This window comes from Ovis aries, chromosome 3, assembly GCF_016772045.2.
Source record: "Ovis aries strain OAR_USU_Benz2616 breed Rambouillet chromosome 3, ARS-UI_Ramb_v3.0, whole genome shotgun sequence".
NCBI classification, from domain to species: Eukaryota; Metazoa; Chordata; class Mammalia; order Artiodactyla; family Bovidae; genus Ovis; species Ovis aries.
The window spans coordinates 148,785,566-148,795,834 of NC_056056.1; the positions used below are offsets into that span (position 1 = coordinate 148,785,566).

The 10,269-nt window shown below is 37.3% G+C and overlaps 1 non-coding gene across 1 annotated transcript; it reads left to right on the forward strand.

Moving 5' to 3' along the window:
* Positions 1-586: 586 nt before the first annotated feature.
* TRNAS-GGA (transfer RNA serine (anticodon GGA)) lies at positions 587-659 on the forward strand. Its single transcript has one exon. It is a non-coding gene; the product is annotated as a tRNA-Ser (tRNA).
* The last annotated feature ends 9,610 nt before the right edge of the window (positions 660-10,269 follow it).

Below are 10,269 nucleotides of genomic sequence, written 5' to 3' on the forward strand. Positions count from 1 at the left end.
CTCTCTTCTCTTTTCACTCTTCCTATTCACCTTCTCATCCCTTCTTCTCCTTTTCTTCTTCTGTTCTCTATATAAGCCTGTGAATCTCTCTAGGTGTTTTTGGCTGTTGAATTGTTTCACCATTAATATGGGAGTTTTCTCTTCTGTGCTGTATTGCCTGAGAAGTCTTGATATTACTCTAAGAGGTTGGGCCTGAATCCCAGAGGTAGCTGACTCAACTCAAGGACCATGTAATAGATGAGAGCCTGCCCAAAGGCATACATCTCATCACTGAGACCAAGCTCCAGCCAAGAGCCAGTAAGCTCCAGTGCAGGACACCCCATGCCAATCCTTCAGCAAAGCAGGAGCACAAACCTCCACATTAGTAGGCAGATTGCCAAAAGTCATACCAAACCCATAGATACCCCAAAACACATTACGGCACACAGCACTGCCCTACACAGAGACTAGATTCAGCTCCATCCACCAAAACACAGGCACAAGCCCACTCCCTTCCCCAACCAGGAAACCTTTAAAAGGCACTAGTTCAACTGCACCACAGGGGGCAGACTTCACAGTTAAGAGGAGCTAGGACCTTCAATGGGCTTCCCTGGTGGCTCAGAGGTTAAAGTGCCTGCCTGGAATGCAGGAAACCCGGGTTCAATCCCCGGGTCAGGAAGATCCCTTGGAGAAGGAAATGGCAACCCACTCCAGTACTCTTGCCTGGAGAATCCCATGGAGGGAGGAGCCAGTCCATGGGGTTGCAAAGAGTCAGACACTACTGAGCGACTTTACTTTACTTACTTAGGACCTTCAATAGCTACATAGTTCTGATAGGACTATCATATCATAGTTCCATAGGACTGGTGCTGAAGCTGAAGCTCTAATACTTTGGCCACTTGATGTGAAGAACTGACTCACTGGAAAAGACCCTGATGCTGGGGAAGATTGAATGCAGGAGAAGGGGATGACAGAGGATGAGATGGTTGGATGGCATCAGTGACTCGCCGGGCATTAGTTTGAGCAAGCTCTGGGAGTTGGTGATGGACAGGGAAGCCCGGCATGCTGCAGTCCAAGGGATCACAAAGAGTCGGACACAGTTGACTAAGTGACTGAACTGAACTGAACTGATGACCTTCCAGCCTGCAGAAAGGAGGTTCCAAATATAGTAAATTAAACAAAATGAAAAGACAAGAAATTTGCAGCAGATAAAGGAATATGGTAAAAAAAAAAAAAAAAAAAAAAAAGACTGAACAATGAGGAGGAAATACGTAGTCTACCTGAAAGAGAATTCAGAGAAATGATAGTAAAGATAATCCAAAATCTTCAAAACAAAATGGAGGCACAGATAAATAGGCCGGAGGCACAGATCAAGATGATGCAAGAAATGTTCAATAAGGACACAGAAGAATTAGACTAAACAATCAGCAATGAACAACACACTAAATAAGATTAAAAATACACTAGAGGGAACCAGCAGTAGAGTAACTGAATCAGAAGAATGGATAAGTAAGATGAAAGATACAATGGTATCTTCTATACAATGGTAGAAACTGAAGCAGAGCGGAATAAAGGAAAAAAACAAACAGAAATGAGGACCGCCTCAGAGACCTCTGGGACAACAGTAAATGGTGTAACATTTGAATCATAGGTGTCCCAGAAGAAGATAAAAGCAAATGTCATAAGAAAATATTTGAGGAGATTATAATAGAACATGTCCCTAAAATGGGAGGAAAATAGCGACTCAGGTCCAGGAAACCCAGAGAGTCCCATACAGGATAAACCCAAGGAGAAACACACTAAGACACATATTAATTAAATTAACAAAGATTAAACACAGAGAACAAATATTAAAAGCATCAAGGGAAAAGCATTAAAAAAAAAAAAATACAAGGGGATACCAATAAGGCTATCAGCTGGTATTTCAACAGAAACTCTGCAACCAGAAGGGAATAGCAGGATATACTTAGAGTGATGAAAGGGAAAATCCTACAAACAAGATTATTCTATCCAGCAAGGACCTCATTCAGATTCAAAAGAGAAATCAAAAGCTTTACAGATAAGCAAAAGTTAAGAGAATTCAGCACCACCAAACCAGCTCTTCAACAAATGCTAAAGGAACTTTTATAGACAGGAAACACAAAAAGGAAAGGCTTATTAAAGCAAACCTAAAACAATGAAGTGAATGGTAGTAAATTCATACTTATCAATAATTACCTTAAATGTAAATGGGCTAAATGCTCCAACCAAAAGATACAAATTGGCTGAATAAATACAAAAACAAGACCCTTGTATATGCTGTCTACAAGAAACCCACCTCAAGCTTAGGGACACATACAGACTGACAGTGAGGGGCTAGAAAGTGGTATTCCTTGCAAATGAAAATTATAATAAAGCAGGAGTAGCAATACTCATATCAGATAAAATAAATACCATTACAGAGACAAAGGACAATACATAATGATCAAGGGATCAAGCCAACAAGAAGATATAATAATTAGAAATATATATATATACATATGTATACCTAACATAGGAGGAGGAATTCCCTTGATAACTCAGTTGGTAGAGGATCTACCTGCAACACAGGAGACCACTGGTTTGATTCCTGGGTTGGAAAGATCCCCTGGGGAAGGGAAAGGCTACCCACTGCAGTATTCTGGCCTGGAGAATTCCATGGACTCTATAGTCCTGGGGTCACAAACAGTTGGACATGACTGAGCAACTTTCAAAACATAGGAACACCTCAGTACATAAGGCAACTGCTAACAAATATTAAAGGGGAAATCAACAGTAGCACAATAAGAGCGGGAGATTTTAATATAGCACTCATACCAATGGACAAATCAGCCAGACAGAAAATTAGTTCAGAAACATAAGCTTTAAATGGTACATTGGACCATTTGGACCTAATTAACAACTACAGGGCATTTCATCCAAAAACAATAGATTTCACTTTTTTTTCAAGTGCACATGAAATATACTCCAGGATAGATTACATCTTGGACCATAAATCAAGCCTTGGTAAATACTAAAAATTGAAATCTTTTCAAGCATCTTTTTGGACCACAATGCTATAAGATTAGATATCAACTACAAGGAAAAAGAAAACTAAAAAACACAAGCATGTGGAGCCTAAGTAATACACTACTGAATAGCCAATGAACCTGAGGAAATTAAAAAGGAAATCAAAATATGTCTAGAAACAAATGACAATGAAAACATGACACTCAAAACATATGGGATGCAATAAAAACAGTGCTAAGAAGAAAGTTTATAGCAATACAAACCTACCTCAAGAAACAAGACAGACACCAAGTGAACAACCTAAATTTACACTTACAGCAACAATCAAAAGGAACTAAAAGCCCAAAATTTAGTAGAGGGAAAGAAATCATAAAGATCAGAACAGAAATAAATGAAAAAGAAGTGAAGGGGACTATAGCAAAGATCAATAAAACTAAAAACTGGTTCTTTCAGTAAATAAAAGTGACAAACTGTCAGCCAGATTTATCAAGAAAAAAAGAGAGATGTTTCAAATCAATAAAATTAGAAATGAAAAAAAAAGTTACAACAGACAACACAGAAATACAAAGGATCATAAGAGACTACTATGAGCAATGATATGCAAACAAAATGACAACCTGGAAAAAATGAACAAATTTTTAGAAAAATGTAGCCTTCCAAAACTGAGCCAAGAAGAAATAGAAAATATGAAGAGACCAATTACAAACACAGAAATCAAAACTAATGAAAAATCTTCCAGCAAACAAAAGCCTAGCGTTAGATGGCTTCACAGGCGAATTCTACCGAAAGTTTAGAGAAGAGCTAACACAATCCCTACTCAAACTCTTTCAGAAAATTGCAGAGGAAAGCAAACTCCCAAACTCATTCTATAAGGCCAGGATCACCTTAATATCAAAACCAGACACAGATGCCACAAAAAAGGAAAATTACATAACAATATTACAATGAATGTAGATGCAAAAATGCTCAACAAAATCCTAGCAAACAGAATCCAACAACACATTAAAAAGATCATACATCATGATTAAGTGGGTTTTATTCCAGAGATGCAAGGATTCTTCAATATACTCAAATTAATCAATGTGATAATCATATTAATAAACTGAAAGATAAAAACCATATGATCATCTCAATATATATAGAGAAAGCTTTTGAAAAAATTCAAAAACTCTCCAGAAAGTAGGCATAGAAGGAACATATCTCAACATAATAAAGGCCATATATGACAAACCCAAATCAAACATTATCCTCAATGGCAAAAAACTGAAAGCATTTCCTCTAAAATCAGGAACAAGACAAGGGTGCCCACTCTCACCACTATTATTCAACATCATTTTGGTTTTTGTCCAAGGCACAACAACTGGAGAAGAAAAAGAAATAAAAGGAATCCAGATTGGAAAAGAAGAAAAACTCTATTTCCAGATGACATGAGTCTTTATACAGAAAATCCTAAAAATGTCACCAGAAAATTACTAGCCCTTTGTTGTTGTTGTTCAGTCACTCAGTCATGTATGACTCTTTGCAACCCCATGGGCTACAGCACACAAGGCTTCCTTGTCCTTCACATTGTCCATCTCCTGGAGCTTGCTCAAACTCATGTCCGTTGAGTCAGTGATGTCATCCAACTGTCTTATCCTTTGTCATCCCTTGCTCCTCCTACCTTTATTGTATTCATTGATTACTAGCACTGATTAATGAATGTAGTAAAGTCTCAGGGGACAAAATTAATACACAGAATCAATTATACACTAACAATGAAATATCAGAAACTAATTAAGGATCAGTTTCCGTTCACCATTGAAGGAGGAGCTCCCATGCACTACCACTCACCTTCACTTGAGGATCCCATCTGGAAACAATTCACAGACCTCAGCAAGAGGAAAAAAGATTTTCCCCTTGCCCCAAAACAGTCAGTCAGTGAGAAACTGCCATTCAGCCAATGAGAGTCACCACCATCCTGAACTCCCACACTTCTCCAGTGAGCTTTGTCCAAAACAGTCCCCCTCAACTTCCTCCTCTTCCCTGTGTGAAAGAAAGCTCCTCTCCTTTGCCTATGGTTCACTGTAAGTTCCTTGTCCTAAAGGGTAATTCATCTGCTATCCCCAAATACATTCATTTTGCTTTCTCTTAAGAAAAAAACAACTGGCTATTTTAAGTTTGGCACTTTATATTTAGCACATCAAATATCTTAGTGTGTAAGATATTGGTGTATACTTTATATAACACTTTACTGAACTATAATATACTTAAAGGTACAAAATCAGAAGCACATTCCTTGATGAATTTTCACAGGAGGAACATTTATTCAGCCACTATGCAGACAAAAAACATATTACCAGCAGCCCTCTCTTTGCCCTATTATAAATCACAAACTTCTCCTCAAATTACTATCTTGACTTTGTGAAATGGAATATCTCCTGCTATATCAACAAGCAAGTATGTAAGAGCCATCAGTGATTTCAGCTTCCAAATGTAAATGAGGGCTCCCAAAAGGGAATAAAATGCCTGCAATCCAGCAGATGTTGCCCCTACCCACGGTGATTGCTGAGAGGCTTGGGGATGGGGGAAGAATATAAGAAATCAAAAAGACAAGATTCTGGCCCCAGAAAACTGAGATGCATATGAAAGAAATGAATAATTCCAGACCCTTGCACATTCCAATACATAGAAGAGTGCTAAATTCCTTAACTTGATATCTGGTTTTCCTTAGTTAGCATAAATCTTTGGTGTTCAGACTGCCTGCTCACTTTGTTGCAAACTTGTATGTAGCCTGACTGCCTCTCCCACCTCCTCATTGCAATCTCTCAGGGCTACCTGAGATACCTCCCGGGCTTGAAGTCCTAACATTCTCACCAGTAAAATAAACGTCTACTTTTAGGTTGTGATTATTTTACTTATACATGTTATTTCTGTCTTTTTGTCAGATTTTATATAAACAGAATTACACAATGTGTATTCATTTATCTTATTACTCACCCAAAATCTTGTTTGTAATATTTATCCAAGTACTTGTGCAAGGCAATATTTTTTCTCACTTCCGTATAATATTCCGCTATATTATTTTTGCTGTTGTTTTAGTCGCTAAGTCATGTCCGACACTTTTGTGATCCCATGGACTATAGCCCATCAGGCTCCTCTGTCCTTGGGATTTCCCAGGCAAGAATGCTGGAGTGGGTTGTCATTTCCTTCTCCAGGGGATCTTTCAGACCCAGGGATTGAACCTAGATCTCCTGAATTGTAGGCAGATTCTTTACCACTAAGGGACCCAGGAAGTGCATTCCATTGTATAACATATCACAATTTACGGGATTTTTTTTAACCAAGATTATTGGAGTTATTTTAAGCTTTAGAATATAATGAAGAAAACTTTAAGATAAATATTGTGTATGACTTTTGATAAAAATATGCACCTATTTCTTTACTTGGGGTTTCCCTGCTGGCTCAAAAAATTCACAAGCTAATGCAGGAGACCCGAGTTCAATCCCTGGGTTGGGAAGATCCCCTAGAGGAGGAAAGGGCATTCCATTCCAGTATTCTTGCCTGGGAAATCCCATGGTGGGCTACAGTCCATGGAGTCACAGAGTTGGACATGACTTAGTTGACTAGACAGCAACAATTTTTATACTTGGCCTAAAATTATAATAAAATAGCTAAGCTACTCTTCTTTTGCTAAGTGTTCTCAGGGTTTACATCGTTTTGCATTTTATTATTCAATCTTTTGTATCTTTCCTTATATTTAAATTTTCTCTTTTAATATCAATATCTATTGCTACTGCTAAGTCACTTCAGTTGTGTCCAACTCTGTGTGACCCCGTAGACGGCAGCCCACCAGGCTCCCCCATCTCTGGGATTCTCCAGGCAAGAACACTGGAGTGGGCTGCCATTTCCTTCTCCAATGCATGAAAGTGAAAAGTGAAAAGTGAAAGTGAAGTCACTCAGTCGTGTCCAACTCAGCGACCCCGTGGACTGCAGCATACCAGCCTCCTCCACCCCATGGGATCCTCCAGGTAAAAATACTGGAGTGGGGTGCCATTGCCTTCTTTGATATCAGTATCTACTTGGGTTTAAATTTGTGCTTTTCTCAGTACAGGCTTTGAATTTGCAGGGGGGAGGCCTGCCTGGGTTAGTGCTGTGGATAGGTAATTCTTTCTAATTCTGAGGTTAGGGAGTTCTGCCAGAAGTCACTTTCTCCAGTGGGACTGATAATGTTATCAGTTATAAGGGTGCACCTTGGGTTTCCAGATAAATACGTTATGCTCAGTGAAGTTAAATTTCAGATATAAAACAAATGATGTTTTAATATAAAGATGTTCCAAATATTACATGGGACATACTATACTAAAGTATTATTTATTATTTACCTGAAATCCAAATTTACATGAATGCCCTGTACTTTCACTTGACAAATCTGGCAACCTTAGGTATTTAACCTGACAAACATATGTCTGTGTTTTGCCCATAATAATTACTGTAATTACTGATATACTTAGATTGATATCTACCATCTTACTACTTTTTAACATTTGTTCCACTCATATATATAATTTTCTGTTTTTCTCCTTACTTGACTTGCTTTGAAGTGAAAGTGGCTCAGATGTATCTGAGTAGTGATCCCATGGATTGTAGTCCACTGGGCTTCTCTGTCCATGGAATTCTCCAGCCAAGAATACTAGAGTAGGTTGTCATGCCCTCCTCCAGGGAATTTTCCTGACCTAAGGATTGAACCCAGGTCTCCTGAATTGTAGGCAGATTCTTTACTATCTGTCACCAGGATTTGCTTTAGATTAATCAAATATTTTTATTATTTCATAATAAAATTACCAATCTAATAGTCTTAGTTATATATTTTTTTACTATTCTTTTAGTGTTTCTAGAGATTAATATGTTTCCTGATTTATTAGATTCTAGAGAAATTAGTATATATATGATATCCCAGCTAATGTCAGAACATAGACTTTGAACTTTTGAACTTTGAACTTTGAACTTTTGTGATTTACTTGAAATGTACTGTAAGCCTACATATATGCTAAACTCCACAATAAACTGTGTTTATTTTGTAAAATTAACATTATATTTACCCACAAATCTTTTCCATTTTTCTCTATGATTTTATGAATTTCTGTGTTTCCATCTGGGACAATTTTCCTTTTGCCTTAAGAATTCTCTTTATTTTTTCCTTTATTGAGTCTACTGATAAGCATTTTTGTTAGTTTTTTCTCAATTTTTGTTTTTCTGGAAAGGTCTTTTTATAATCACTCATGGAGGGAGTTTTCTCTGTGCAAAAATGTTTAGGTTAACATTTTGTTGTTATTCTCCTTAACAACATTTTATTGTCTTCTTACTTCCATTATTAAGAAAATAATTATCTAGAACTTATAGTTTATTTTTAAAAGTGATATGCCTCCTTTACCACACAGAAACATATTCTTTCCTTTGGTATTCAGCAATTTTACTGTGATATTCTTAGACGTAGTTTTCTTTGTATTTATTTTGTATGGGTCCATAGTGTTTCTTGAAATTGTGGATCAATATTTTTGATAAATTTGGGAAAATTATTATTTATTATCCATTTAAATATTGCTTCTGCATCATCCTTTCTCCCATTCTGGGATTTTTATTTACATGCCCTATATTGTGGGTCAGCTAGTAAAAATCTGCCTGCAATGCAGGAGACCTGGGTTCGATCTCTGGGTTAGGAAGATCCCCTGGAGAAGGGAAAGGTTACCCACTCCAGTATTCTGGCCTGGAGAATTCCATGGACTGTATAGTTCTTGGAGTCACAAACAGCTGGACACAACTGAGTGACTTTCACTTCATTTATACATTATTGTGCAATTTTTAAGTATATTCCATCCATTTTTCTCTATGTACTTCTGCTGAATATTTTCTATTAATCTATTTTCAGTTTTATTCATCTTCTCTTGAGTCTAATTTTCTGTTAAATTTATCCATTACATTCACAATTTTGATTATTGTGCTTTGTCTTTCCATTCAATTAGATTTTTATAAATTTCAGTTCTTCAGTGAAAGCTTCCAGAATCTTCTCTATTGTTTGAGCATATTAACCACAGTTATTTTAAAGTTATATGATTACTTTAAAACCCGGCATGTTGTATTTTTGCTTAGTATCTTGACCTTGCTTTTTATTTAATTGAAGTTATAGTTAATTTACAACGTTATGTTAGTTTCACAACATTGATCTAGTTATACATGTATGTATATCTTTTTCATATTTTTTTCTATTATAGGCTTTCCCAATGGCTCAGTAGAAAGAATTTGCTTACAGTGCAAGAGATACAGGAGATGTGACTTCGATCCCTGGGTCAGGAAGTTTCCTCTGAAGGAGGAAATGGCAACCCATTCCAGCATTCTTGCCTGAAAAATCCTGTGGACAGAGGAGCATGCTGGCTTACAGTCCATAGGGTCACAAAGAGTCAGACATGACTGAGCACATACACATAAGATATTGATGCTCTACAGAAGGACTTTGTTGGGGTTTTTGACCTGGGGTTTTTTTCTTGGTTTGCTTATTAATTTTTATATAATGTTTGAAAAATTATGGAATTTCTAGAAAATGTTGGTTTCTCTGTAAGTATTTTTCCTACTTTCCTGTAAGTACTGGGTAGATTACCTCAGTCTAATCAGGGGCCTAGCAGTTTCAAGGCAGGAGTGCATACTGTTAGGCTGATTCTACCTCTTCATCCTTGCTCCAACAGTGTACTTCTGCAGGGGTTCCAAATAAATTTCTAGAGTATTGACCAGGTTTTCTTCATCGTGTTGACTCTGTGCTCTAAGTTCTGTTTCCCTGGCTCCATAAAGGTGCTTAAATATTGACTGGATTCTCTTTCTTACCAGCACTCTCAGCATTGTGTCTTATGTCTACTTCCTCCTTCCAAGCCAAGAATCAGCAAATGCCACAAATGAAAAAAAATTAACACAACTGTTGAGCTTGACTAACTGAGCATCACTTCTCTCCAAGACCCTGTGCCCACTTTAGTCTTGAGCTTTGGCATCATTTCCTCAGGATTTTTCCTTGTTCTTCCAAGGTGAAATTCCATTGTATGCTCTTCTGGTGTCCTGGGCTGAGGGTTCCTATCAAAGTTACATACTTGTCTTCCAGCAAGTTTGTTTCTCCTTCATCTCTTCTCTTCTTTCTTTCTCCTACTCATTCTTCTTCCTGTTTATCTGATTTTTCTAGTGATTTTGTTCGTTTGTTTGGTTTGTGGATTTACTGGTCTCCTCAGTCCTAGTTAGAATGGAAGC